At 39.0% G+C, this 14,489-nt stretch overlaps 1 non-coding gene across 1 annotated transcript; it reads left to right on the top strand.

Annotated features, from left to right (window-relative positions):
• The first annotated feature begins 8,573 nt into the window (after positions 1-8,573).
• trnar-ucu (transfer RNA arginine (anticodon UCU)) lies at positions 8,574-8,666 on the top strand. The gene is made up of 2 exons: positions 8,574-8,610; positions 8,631-8,666. It is a non-coding gene; the product is annotated as a tRNA-Arg (tRNA).
• Positions 8,667-14,489: the final 5,823 nt, after the last annotated feature.

The raw sequence follows: 14,489 nt of genomic DNA on the forward strand, positions 1-14,489 counted from the left end.
TCGAATAAGGCTCCACAGATGAAACATTGTGTTTGCTTCTTTTTTCAGCATGGAATAAACCTTGACTTTTTCCTTTGAAGCCCATGCATGCTGACGCAGCTCCCTACTTAAATTACCATCAGCTGTGTACCTCCAGCTGACCTGTACACAAATATATGAGAGAGGTCTACTGAGACGAGAGGAGGACTGAAGACTTGAAAAAGCTCTCGCATTAGACTCTGTGTTTTTGTTGATCCCCAGTTTTGTAATGTTCTTCTTCTTTTGAAGTTGTTGCGTTTGGTTGTTTTTTTTCCATAGTTGTTAGACTAATACAGGGATTTACCTAGGTTCCCGGAAGACTTCTCGTTTTGTGTTTGTTGTGTTTTCGGGTTACAACAATTTTTTTTCTATTGATAGGACCCCACGCATTACTATGGGAGTAGTTAACTTTAGTTCTTACATTGTACAGTACCTGAAATTACCACATAAACTACTACTCTGTTTCCCTTTTTTTAAAAGGCACAAGTTAAGTTTGTTTTTCCTTGCTGCTGATTGGTAGCTACAATGGGTCAATTGCAATAAACTTATATACAATAAACTCCGCTGAAATTTGTCAGCAGCTCTGTACTACACCTGTTCTCAATTGCAACAAACCTAAAATAACAGCTGCTGCCCATTAGATGTTACTGCATTAGGAGTCTTGCTTAAACCACCTCTTCATAGGTTTTAAGCAACTCGGTAGCGGACTAAGCAGAACAATTGATCACATTAGAACTGTCTTGAATGTAATGGAAATAATGTACTCATTAAGTAACAAGCTTATGCACCACTTGCTTGAAAACTATTATTATATTTAACTAAATTTGCTTTCCAGACACCACAGGTATTGACAATGAATGTTATCAATACTCGTTTTTATTAATAAATGTGTTTTTTACTAATAATTAAGTTCCATGTATATCTTTATTAGTAGCTGTATTACAAGTAATGCATATATAGTCTTTATTATAGTTAGTTTTCAGTTATCCTGGGGAGGGAAGAGAATGGAAATTAAGGAAATCAAAATTTAAAGGGCTTAAGTCTTCAATGTGTTTTGTCATAGCTGTGTGCTATCATATCTGTCATATCTGGGTGTTAATTTAGTATATTTGATGTATTATTTATTGTGATATGACACTACACTTGTATTTGACACTACACTACACTTCTCAGGAGAAAGCAGTAAGATTTTTTTTTATTTGAGGGTACAGAAAATTGTATTGTACGGCCAAATGTAAGGTTACGTTAAGAAACCCTTATTGTTACCTTTTGCAATGTTATTTATTTAAGACGGTTCTTCAGAATTGTGTCCCTTACGTATCTGTGACTGTGGTCCAACAATAACGGTGGTGAAATAGCCGGAATGTGCGGGAAGAAGATGGAGATGGAACAGGAGGAACACACTGCGGTTATGGTATTGGGTTTAAGAGCATTACGATCCTACAGTCTCCTGATCCGTAATCAGATGCATTATCCAATGCGCCACTGGCCCTTGTACCGCATTCCTCAAGTGCACCACTGTGAGCTTGCGCCGCTACAATAATACATCGCCCCAGTCCAAATTTTCTCAATTAGGTGCACGTTTTCTATGTGTATTTAGTTAATAAGTCTTTCATTTTGTCTGTTTTAAAAATTACATCTCTTTAAAACAGACAAACGAGTTTATGTGTCGCGCTGAAATTCACACATGAGGGAATTCAAACGAAAGAAATCACAGAAAAGATATCGCGCTTAAAAAGAAATCCAGAGTGGAGACGCTGGTGATAGAAAACAGAGCTTCATACGATGCATGAGATGCTTTACCTCTGAACTAAACTCAGCTCTTTAATCGTGTTAGGAAGAGTGAATAGCCAACAGTGTACATTTTAAAAATCAAAGCAAGACAATGAGACACGAAGAGAATTCGGAACACGAGCCTCTCCTTCATTGTTTAACGAGCTTTTGATGAACGCCTAAGTGAAAGACAAATTCACTATTTTCACTTTGTGATTAAAAAACACTTTTATCACACATTAAGCACTCCTGATGGTGTCGAATAGTTCTCTTTTCTACCCTCATCATTTGAGGATCCCCAGCTAAAGTATCTTTTTAAAGTACAACAAAATTGCAATATTTTGAATACTATTTAAGTTTACATAGTCACATTCCCGGTGATATTGACTTAGGCGCTCAACTAGTAACTTCTTGTAGTTTGACTTGTGCCAAAAGTTTGAAATCTGTGCAACTATCAGGATGCTTAAGGACATCCAAAGAAACCCCATCACATTTAGGGGAGACGGTGTTGAGGTCGTATTATTTTGAAATGCGTCTCTGGGGACTTTTGATTTACCAATGTTATGTTTAACTGAAGGATACGCTGACTGACTGTGCCATAGAAACTAACGCACGTCACCTTTTTTCTACATTCACAGGTTTTTGGCTAAAGACAAAAAAATCGTTTTCGTTTCCTTGCCAGCTGGCAGTAATTCCTCTGCACTGACAAAACAGATGAGTATTTTATCTTTCGCAATTTGTATGAATTTTTTTAAAAATAAGTTGTTCCAAAAATTAAATGAACACTTCCATTAAATTTAATGTAGAAGCATGTTGCTGTCCATAATGATAAACTGTGCGGCAAGACAGGAAGAAAGGCACCAGTGGGATTCAAACCCATGGTCTTCTGTTTACAAAGCAGGTGCTTTAACCAACTAAGCCACAGCATTCTCTCACGCTACTGTTAATCCCGAATCAGCAGGGTCAGCTTGTCGGCACGCCTGTCTCCATTTGGTGGTTTGAGCTGACGCTGCCATGACGTTCCCATTAAATGCGACCGAGAATACTCCAACCGGCGCGCCGCTTCGCCTGCTGTCGGAGAACTAAGCCATGGCACTGGCATCAGATATCCCTTTTACAGCCACTTGGACACATCTCAATTGCTCTGAGACACCTGCATTCAGTGTGCGCTGAGCCTGCTCGCTGAGCAAGTGACGAGAAATGGCTTATGTCCAAGGAGCTCAATTTGCTTTTTATGTTCAACGGGGTGTCCACTACAGCCGGCACTGAAGCGCAGCACAGGATCTGTGGTTTGACATCTCCCAAGGCAAATGTTGAAATTGTAGGTGGAAGAGGAAAATTACCCTCGTGTATGGGGAAAGAGGCCAACTCATGTCCGGAAGGAGCTAAAGTGTGTATGGAGGTGGCCTAGTGGTTAAAGCAATAACTTCTTAATACATTATACTCTGCACAAGTAGGTTTGAACCCCATCCTCGTCAAGGAAGGGCTTTGACACATTTTGACCTTTTTAAACTTGGTGTGCTTTCGTTTCGTTTGTTCGCTCCTATACTGTAACAGTAATATTTCTAGATGTGCATGAACATGGTAGGCTGACAGCAGGAACATGTGGTCCACAAGCAGTGACAATATCAGAGGTGTCTGCAGTGTGTTGGTTTGTGAGCAACAATAAAATAACTTGACATGGAAGCAGGTGTGCCTGCATTAACACAGCTCCATCGAGCCGAAAAAGTAACACAAGAACCGACTTAAATTCAACAGCGAGTTTCTGTAGCTGAAAACAGAAACTACTCCACGTGATGAGTGAACTCACAACCTCGGCATAACTCCGCTTTAAAAGCACCCCAACCTGACCAATCGCGCTACTGGAGCAACACAGCACAGTAGCACATTTTCCTCAGTGCTTATTCCCTAGCCTACCAGCTTCAAGACTTTTTTAAATCGATCGAAGATTCATTGGAAAAGGTTTGTCGATTGATTAGGTGGGAATCACACCCGGATTCACTGCTTGCAAGGCAGCTATGTTCATCATTATACCCAGGAGTGGCGCCAGGGGAATGATCTGTAGCGGGGGGGGGGTCTGAAATCCTGAGGGGGGCAGTGATATTTTGGTTTAAACGGAGCCATTGCAACCATCCAAGTGAATTCTCGCAAGCATGCCACTGATTAGTATTTCATATCAGAAGATAACGACAAGCAATCTGGTATTTAGCGATGAAGAACAGTTCCACGTTCATCAGAACTCACATGATTATTTTTGCCTGGAGCATCAACCATATGTGTTCATTTTTGCAACAACATCAACAGTAACGAGGTTCTGAATCATTAAGAAATCATTGTAAAACCAACAGAAAGTACAACAGTCCTAGTTATATAACAATTGTAAGTATAAGGATAAACTACTGCAAGGCATTGGTCCACCTGAGCAAATAAGGTCGTAGTAATGTTGACACCCCAAAACACAGACACTATGTAACATGCTGTTTCTGGACGGATAGCCCTCCTGCACATCAAACAGTCCCATGTAGTAACTGTGAATTCGGGGTTAGTGTAGTTATCTGACCATTGACAAAGTACAACTATTTTTTACGGCGCAAGTTAAGTAAGTGAAAGTGTTCAAAAACTTTTTATCCAAGCCTTTTATCCAAAACTGAGGGGGGTGGGACTGTTCAGTTGAGGGGGCGATTTTGGCATGCCAGTAACATTTTCACAAAATGTCCTAGAGTTACAAAAACACTTACTTTGTGTATAAAGTGCATTGTGTACACACTGTAAGGAATATCAGGGCTGTAGGGGGTCAGATCTACAGTATAGATGTAGTAAACACATTAGTGGAGACGGTGTGTCTGCTCTCTGTATGAGAGCCGGACAGGAAGAATAATCTGTGGTCTGGGAAGAAGAGACCCTCGTTAGAAGAGCGGCGCTTCTCACAGGAGAGAATGAAAAAAAAAATATATTTTTCAGGGACGCTGATTTTTCTCCTTGGGGGAATTAAAAGCACTTATGGGGAGTGACCTCGTGGTGCAACAGTAGTGCATCTGATACCCCATCAGAAAGTTGTGTGTTCAAATCATGTTGAGATCGGCTGATGTATGTTCAGGTTCAGCTGGTGCCGAACCCAGAAATTACACCATGCAGTCCTGTTTTATCTGTACACCACATAGATAATCTAAATAAAATAACAGAGCAGTACAGAACACGCATTCAGGAAATTACACAGCAAGTCATTTTGAACACGACAAGAGAAAGGGCACACTGCACATCCGTGAAATATCACGTCCGACTTTAGAGACAGTTACATCACAGAATGGAAGTTTCAGGCCCCTTTTTCATTACAGGTTCAAACTAACTTGAAAGTTACAGAGTTTTAGGTCACTTTTGTATTGTAAAAGTGTCTGAAGCCTGTAAATATAATTTGACCTTTTTTTAAATTGTGGATGAAATCCAATCCCATGTACCAAGACCTTACAGTATATTCATGTTAATTAAAATGACTAACGCTATTGGACATTAGCTGGTGCTTTTTGTAACGATTTGCTATTTCATGCTGGAAAGAAGGAAACCCGACCAACGTTTGCTTTCAGGTGCGGTTCATTCACATAATGGACATCAATTTCTGAGTAGCCTGATTTAAAATCACACGAACCCGGTAGAAGTCAAACCTACAATCTCATGATGCAAAATCAGACGCGTTATCCATTAAACCACTGGCCAATCATGTAACTGAATTGCACCATGGTGAGTTCAGCGCTGCAACTAGTAATACACCATCCCATCTAAAATTTCTAAGTGAGAAACGTGTTTTCTACATTTTTATCAGTTTTAAAATATCATCTCTTTAATACAGACAAAGGGTTTGTGTGTCACTTTGAAATTCTGATTGATTTAGAATTCAAAGAAAAAGATGTTTTCTTCAACAACGGAGTGAAATTATGACATCTTTCACTCTACTTCTCTCTTGTAGTAAAGCAGACCTTGCAGTGTGAGCATTTACTCCAGTAAATTAGGTCATGTATCATGTTAAATCACTTCTTCAAAACAAAACATTTCCTGGTGCACGTTTTCTCCATGAAAAAAAATACATTTTTCCCTTACATGATTTCTCGTTTTTTTTTTTCCATCAGAGTACAGAAAGAAGAAAAAAGGGAAAAGCAGTGTCGCAAAAAAACTCCATTGCCCTTGGGAGATGTCAAGCTCATCGGATATGAAAAGTGCCCAATAAAAGCAATTTCTCTTCATTTATCTTAGCGTCGGGGCTGCTATTGTGTGTAGAGGAGGCAACTTGCTCAGCCAGCAGACTCACCGCTTACTGAATACAGGTATGTTTTCAGTGTCATGCTGATCGTCTTATAAATGCAAAAGAAACTTTTAAAGCTGATAAAGTTTTCCATTGTAATTTGCATGAAGCTACTGTACAATGTCCCTGGAAGAGAGATTTTATCAGTTGCACGTAATCGGTATTTTTTACTTTTTGTTTAGTACTGGAAATATATATTTTTTAATTTTTCTAAAGAAGATCTCAAGAAGTATTGCCAGGACCTACCTTTAGCACTCAATAGCGATATTAATGGAGTAGAAATGTAAGATAAATTGATGATCTGAGCTAAAATAGTCCTTACACGCCTCCTGTAACAGTGTTCGTATTCATAGCAAGTAATATTCTTTTTCAACCCTAAACGTTGCTATTGCATTAAGCTTTGTGCGACCATTAGAGGTTTCGGTAGCTTCTGGAGAGCACACTTTTCCAAACTGAAACCTATAAGAACATTATTCAAGGTACACCATGTCCCAGAATCGTTCATCGGGACTAGGATTAATATCAATGGAAAGTACTTCAAGATTTAACTGAAATATTAAAAGAGTAGGAAAGCATTTAAAATAGAAAAAATCAGTTCAGATGATATTTAATTTTTGAGAAATGGGCACATACTGTACATCAGCTCAGTGAGCAGTGCGAGGTGCTCTCCTGGAGATGATGTTAAATTAGTTAAAATCATGTGATAGTTGAAAAAGCTTAATACTTAGTGAAACAGCCAGCACAAATGGTTGCGTTTGTGATTATGTCACTTCTCTACTATAGCAGCGTCGATAAAAGACCCTCTGAAAGCAGTAAAGCACTGCACAACTGAATTCGTTGCTATTTGAAGAAATCCACAAACTCGTGTTTTTCATGTGCTTTAAAAGACAGCCATACTCACCGACAAAATAACGACACTGCTGCTGATTTTTTCCGAAGCACAGTTGACCTTTCTGAGCCAATTGATGAAGCTCACCCAGTGAATACTATAGCAGAAGGTGGAGGAAAGTGCAACTTTGTAACTACTGCAACCACAGGAACAACTGCAAGAAGCAGAATCAATTTCCCATCGAATGGTGGTGTTGTCTGAGGTACGCGATGTGAACGTGTGCAGAGAATCCCACAATCTCTTCAAAACTTGGACAAAGTATTTCTGATGGAGCGCTGTGCGCAAAGATTGAATAAGCTTTGCTCCTGCCGATGATTCTGCGTGAAAAAGCACAGCATTCAAGTTTCACAGACAAATGCACCATGCCTACAGAACCAATTTTAAAAACAATTGCGGCACACTACGATTCACACTGACTCAAAAGTGATCACGGCAGATGTTGTTCCCTGCATAATGCTGAAAGGCCCAAAGAGCATTGCTGTTGGGAACACAAAATGAGGCTTTTTTATGCCTTGATGTTAAGCTGACAAAGACTATCTTGAAACACCTAGTTCAGTCTCCCGACAGACTGTCAAGCAAAGCTTTTACCCATTAAAGTCGCAATAGAAGGAAGGTCTTAACCCACCAACACTTAGCAGCAGCAAGATTCAAACCTAACCCAGCGAAGAAAATGGAGCACAAACCCAGCACTTAGACCACTCAGCCACACTCCCAACACCTTACTCTTTTGGAGAACGTCGGGTGGGTTCAGCTCTTGTTGTGCGACACGTGGAAATGACTGCATCTTCGTTTTCCGAGATGTTTCCTATCACATCTTTGTCAGCTCTGAATATAGTGCTTCTTTGGAGCAGGCTTCAGACCTTTTATTTTATTTATAAAGGAGGGCGCATTCAGAAACATGTAATTCCTGTTTTAGAAATGCTTTGGGCGGTGTGTTTTATATAATGCACAAACAGTATTCTGATTGTATACTGTAGACCTGTGTAGCAATCATACTGGACGTGACTGGGATTCTGAAATGTTTCTTGAAAAGGTATTCAGGGCTGCTTGAATCTATAATAAAAAAGTGACCCAAAACTTCCAACCTTCCAATCACTGATGTCGCTCTCCCTAAACCTGTACGTGATGATTTGCAGATGTGCAATGTGCCTTTACTCCTGTATTAAAAATGACCTCTGTTGTTGGGCGGAGTTGAAGGAGAACTAACTGCACAGAAAAAGTACGTAACGATAAAATATTTCTGCGCGTGAAACACATCAATCGTTCAGCATTTCAAAAATGTTTAATTGAATTGACAAAGAAATCCTCTCTTTAAACTTCGAAAAGGATTATCTGTTGAGCCAGCAGGCGTAACACTGCAGTTGCCCGTTTCTCACAGGTGTTTGAAGTTGTGGATAACATTTAGCAGGTTTGGCACCGTGGCTTAGCTAGTTAAGACGCCTCACTAAAAACCAGGAGACCCTGGGTGCGAACCCCAGCGGTATCTATTCGTAGACAACAGGCCACTCATTGTCAATATTATGGAGCTTAATTTAAAGACAACGGGAGAAGCATGAGTTACAGCTTTCTGTAGCTGTTTTATAGAGCTACATATCGGTTGGCTCTGTGGCGCAATGGAGAGCGCATTGGACTTCTAGACTTTGATAGAATGAAGTCATTCAAAGGTTGTGGGTTCGAGTCCCACCAGAGTCATGTATCATTTTGATTCAACCTTTCAAAATCCTCTAGGGATTAGTGTTGATCCAGTCAAATAAAGGACTTCTTAAGAGTCCACAGTTGAAAATGAACCAGCAGCCACAAGAAAGAAATTAGCACTGGACTGTGAACACATTACTCCTGTCCTGGAGTCCTTGCACTGGCTTCCTGTCAACTTCAAAATCCTCACGCTCACCTATAAGGCTCTCCGTGGCTTGGCACCTCAGTACCTGTCTGGGTTATCGCCCTACTCCCCACCTCACAACCTTCGCTCTTCTAATTCTGGTCTCCTATCTGTCCCCCAGTCCATCTACACTCTATGGGTGACAGGGCCTTCTCCTGTTTTGCCCCAAAGCTCTGGATCTTTATCCCCTAGGATATCAGAGAGTCACCTTCTCTAAACTCCTTCAAATCCAGACTCAAAACCCTCTTCTTTAGAAGAGCCTTTAATGAACTATTCTTTACCCCTCTGTTCCTACTGTATTTAATACCACCATCTATTGTCTCCTCTAACTGTGTATTCTCATCCTGCTTATCTTGTGTATTTTTTTAACTTTATTGGTTTCATTCTGTAAAGCACTTTGAAAAGCCACCTTTAAAGGCACTATATAATGTAAAGATTATTATTATTATTAATAATAATAATGAACAGTGCATTTAACACTGAGCACATGCGGTCCTTCTTTGCAAAGGATTGCAAAGGTTGGGAATTAGCCTTTCACTCATGTTGTTGAAGACCGTATCCTGGCTTTGTTGCAGGAAATGTCTGGATGCCATCACCGGATCAAGGAGAGGATCAGGGTTTTGGGAAGTCTTTTTGATGCCTGACACTGTGTGTTTCCTGGTTGTAACGGGTGTCATTCTGGACCTAAACAACAGAGAACACCGTTGAAATCGCTGAACTGCCTAGTGGACACTTTGTCGCCTTCTTCTGACCTGTATTTAATGCGATTCTCTGAAAACTTGGCACGTTATATCTGTGCTACCTTTATGGAGGGCACACTCATAAGAATCATAGATTCGATCACAAGCATCTAAAAATGAGCATGAGAAAATGACATCACGCTATAAGGCTGAATGGCACAGATTCTCCTGTTACTTCTGCAGCAAATGTGTGTTTTTTGCTTCTTAACACTGAGATAGTTGGAGATATTTGGCAGCAGTGGGATTCCAACTCACACCCCCAAAGAGACTAGAGCTTTAATCCAGCTCTAAATTAAAAACTGGGTGACTTGTAAGGGCTGGGAGGAGAGGAAAGGTATAAATGCTTCTTTTTTGGACAAAGTCTTTATCTACTAAAAGAAGGAAAGAAATATTTGATTATTATTTTTTCACCAGTTGTTTTGATCAAATTATTGTAATGCAGTGCCATATTAAGGTATAATATGTACATGAACGTCATGTCTGAGTCGATGATGGCAGCTGAGTATCGCTGGAGGACAGTTCATCATGAGTGGGTAAGCCTGCATAATGAGGGAGAAGAGATCGGCCTCTCTGACGCAGTTAGTGACACTAACCTTCTGTCCTACTGTTCTCTGCTAATGTAGAGGGTGAATGTTTATTTAGGTGAATGTAAGGTTTCATTCTTGTAAAATATTTCCGAGCACTTTTTTTGTTGCTGAAAATTAATCTTGTGCATTTGAATGAATTCACCTTGTCACCTTATTCTATACATTGTTTCATCAGATTAGAACATTTAGAGGAGCTCAATTGCATTTATGAATTGCATAGTGATAGTATTTCTTTCCGTTTAAATACTTCAGTCAAAAATGTAGAGAAGGTGCTCCTGTTTTCACCATTATAAGAACTGTGATGCACCAGTAATATTTACTCTCATAAAAGTATTGTAATTGTATTGTTCTGTTCTGTTACAATCTTGAGTGACACAAACCTTCTGTTTTACTGCACTACACTTCTCCAGAGGCCAGTTCAGCACACAAGGATCCTCAGTCAAACAAACACTGCAATCGCTTGATAAACGCCATTTCTCATCCTTTCTCTTAGTGTCGGTGCTACTATTGTATGCAAAGGAGGCGACTTGACAATTAAATCTTAAAGAGAGTCTTCATGAAGGTGTGCGTCGGCAAGCTCTCCACTGGCAATTGACTGGGCTTGTGAAGAAACCAATCTCATTCAACAACCATACAAATTGCACAGCTTAAGGCACATGAAGCGAAATCCGTGAGCTGATTGACACAAAACAATGTCACTTCACATTATCTGCAAAGTGGTTTTGCTTGTCTGACCACCTCTTCCTACTTTAAAGTGAGCACATATATTTCAGTTTCTTTCCCCCATGTGGAGATGTATCCACTGCCAAAACTGCTGTCTGATTATTTAAATTATCTGTAAAACTGTTACATGACTTCATCTAATTGTAAATTTATAAGACGGTCTGTGAGAGCTGTGAATCTGACTGAGAAGAGAATAATGATTTTTTATTCTGCCTGAGAATTTTTCTTCTTTTCCAAGTGGTGTTACATCCTCTTCAGATACTCTGCACAGACTGCCAGAGAGAAGAGGAGAGAGAGATGGACAGATAAGAGCACACACAGCAAGAGACACATACGTCTTGATTTACTTTGAAGCAAGTGTTCATTTCTTTTCTGGAACAAGTTGTTTCTGAACTTCAAGAAATTCATACAACTTCTGAAAGATAAAATACAAATCTTGCTTCTCAGGACAGAAGAAATGCTGCAAAAAAATGCCAGTGATTTGTGAAAAGCAATGGGAATGTGTCCCTGTGCAGCTGTTAAACAAAGGGCTGGTGGGTCAAACGCACTCAGGGACGCGCTTCAGATTGTGATGATGTAAACATAATCTCCGTTAAAAATTGAAGGGATTTCTTCGCAAACCCTCTTGAATGTTGCAGGAAATCTTCGTGTTTTACTCATGTGCAACTACAACAAGTAAACAAATAAGTACCTAAGTCAATGTCCAAGAAAACCATCTTCACGTGTGGAATTTTTCTTTAACTGGCTGTTGGGAGAATTCATTTATACACCCGTTGTATCCTTAGCAAAAATATTTTAAAATTAGAACACAGATTTGTTGGAGAACTTGACAATCCTTGACAATCATTATTAAATGAGCATTATACAAATGTGCGTTGATATTTTTAAAATGTACCTTAATTGTAATATATATATACACATAATTGCTTTGATATGGATGTTAATTTGAAGGAATTGAGGAAACTATGAAGATACATTTGGGCATCTGCTATTGGTAAAGACGAAAGAGTACCTTAAGTGTGAAGCTTGCATACACACGAGAGACAAAATCAGTTTAAATTCACGGTGTGCTAAATCAATCGTGCATAAAGTGTACATAGCAGAGGATGGCTTCGATCTATCGACATCTGGGTTATGGGCCCAGCACGCTCCCGCTGCGCCACTCTGCTGACAGTTGCTATATAGCGATTCAACACAACTGCTCTATCTTTGCTTTCTAGAAGTGCGCCCGAGATGAAAAGTTTAAACGGCAAACGCAGGCGTCACTTTGAGCACTTGGTCTTTTATAGTACAAATCATCACCCGCTGCTCTACATGGACGTGTCTTCAATATCGTTGAGAACCAAACCTTCTGCTTTCCGAGGCAACTGATTCTTTCCTCGTTAATTCCCAAATCTTCAATGAGAATCAGTGAAACGAAAATCAAACACATGTACACACTCGCGTCCTAACCTGAAAGAAAAATCTACACCCACTTTATAATACTGAAAATGATTCAGGAAGTACAGCAAAGTTCTAAAACCAGCGAATGCATCTGCATAAATAAAATGTCATTTTTTCAAAAGTAAAATCTTCAGCTTTGAAAGATTGCCATCCATATATTTTCGTTTTTCTCTTTTTTTACATAACACGCTTTCGAGAAACAAACTGTCTTTTAATTAAGGCTTCATTAGAAAATGTGTATCTTGGTTTGCTAAGTTAAAATCGGCACATCCCAGTGGGCAAAAGATGTAGAATAAACGACTATTAAACGCATACCTTAGACGTGTAAATGTGCTCCGTAACTGGTCTAGAATGAAATTCTAATATATCTATATCGTTATACGTTAATTAGACATCTATGATTATATGTTTATTATACATAATTGGTTGGAGTTCTATTATACGGATACATTTAGAAGACTATTATACATATATAGTTAAAGGTCTATTATACATCAAAGAAAGATTTTTATAGGTGTAGAAACTAGTAAATAAAGCCAATGATTTATTTTAGAAATGTATTCTTAAAATATACAATTATTCACACCTGAAAAATATGTAGTTCAAATTATACATTATATACAATATTGTAATCAACAAATGTCTAATCATCATAAAAAACACAACTAGTAAACTTCAGTTACAAATTCTAGTAACATGCCAATATATATATAGTAATGACAAACACAAACTAATTACATGAACACGCTAATATTTAAATCAAAACCACATTTCGATTCAAATATAAATTTTAAAATTTACAACTTCTTTATTTCCACGAAAATATTATTAATGTAGCACAAACGCTACTTTCTAATAAAGACAGAAAGAAACTCTTTGTTTTGTGTCTCATGGTGATCCTCCTCTCGATACTAATGAAATGTTTAATATGATCCCTCGAGAAAAAAAAGGAGTCAATTTCCGCCTGGAATGATTGATGCCCCATCAAACATTTTGTAATATCCCTGGAAGTTTATACAGTAGAATCCTGGTTCGTGGCTTAAATTCAAGGTAAACAAGACTAAGGAAACGAGTTGGAAACTTGATGTCGAAGTGGGATTTAAATCACCCGGAACATTTCACTATATCCGGCAGTATGTGCAAGAGAACCTGCTGGCATCCCTTCGATAGCTCAGTTGGTCGAGTGTAGGAGTGTAGCGTAATCAGCAGGGAGTCCTTAGGTCGCTGGTTCGATTCCGGCTTGAAAGAAGGTGCTTTTTGTGTACTTTAATCAAAGAGTTAAAAAAGCGAATCTGTTTCATTCGGACATTGATCAAAAGCTCAAAAAACGACGAAGTAGAGGTTCCTGTTCCGAATTCAGCCCACGTCTGATTGTCTTGTTTTGGCCAAGATCTGATCTTTGAATTAAGGGACTACTCTGTCTGCTTTGTAATTCAAAAATACATACAAATGTCAATTTTTTGTAGATATAAAGGTGTTCTCTGTTTTCAAAGGATAGGTTCTTAATTGGCATAATGATTTGGTATTGATTTTGTATCGTTGTATTATAAAGTTTGTGCTTTCTGTGTTTGTATCGTATTGTGAACTTATTTTTTAAACAAATGCTTACAAAGGCAAACACGGCACACATCTGTTTATACCAGTGGTGAATTGTACATTTTTATTAAGCACAAGCTACTGTGCACTTCCGGGAGTATAACAGGTTCGATATAAAGTGGCAAAAATATAAAAGGGGAAAATACCCCAGCCTGCGTGTAAAGCCCTTGTTGTGACTGTTTAGATTAAAATGGCGTACTGTGCACGAAATGTTGCAGAAACACAATCTGATATTTTGATAATTATTATTTTAATAATTTGATCAAATTGAGGCCCAGGATCCAAATCTTCAGTTCTGATTTTTTAAAGTGATATCTTTCCTTCCTGTCGTGGAAGTCACACGATGTGAGCAATTGTTTTTTTTACGTTGCGATCCAAAGAGCCTCAGACGCACTGTAACCAAACCAGGATGGATTCTGCTGGGAGCCGGACTGAGCTCATTCTCACTCCCTGTGCTAAAAACAGAATAAGCTCTTCCCCAAACATCGTCTACAGCTGCTGGATGGTACTCTGCGTCTTACTGCTCCGGCAATTACTTTGACGAAAG

The sequence above is a fragment of the Atractosteus spatula genome, chromosome 10 (genome assembly GCF_055471065.1).
Source record: "Atractosteus spatula isolate fAtrSpa1 chromosome 10, fAtrSpa1.hap1, whole genome shotgun sequence".
In the NCBI taxonomy this organism is placed as follows: domain Eukaryota; kingdom Metazoa; phylum Chordata; class Actinopteri; order Semionotiformes; family Lepisosteidae; genus Atractosteus; species Atractosteus spatula.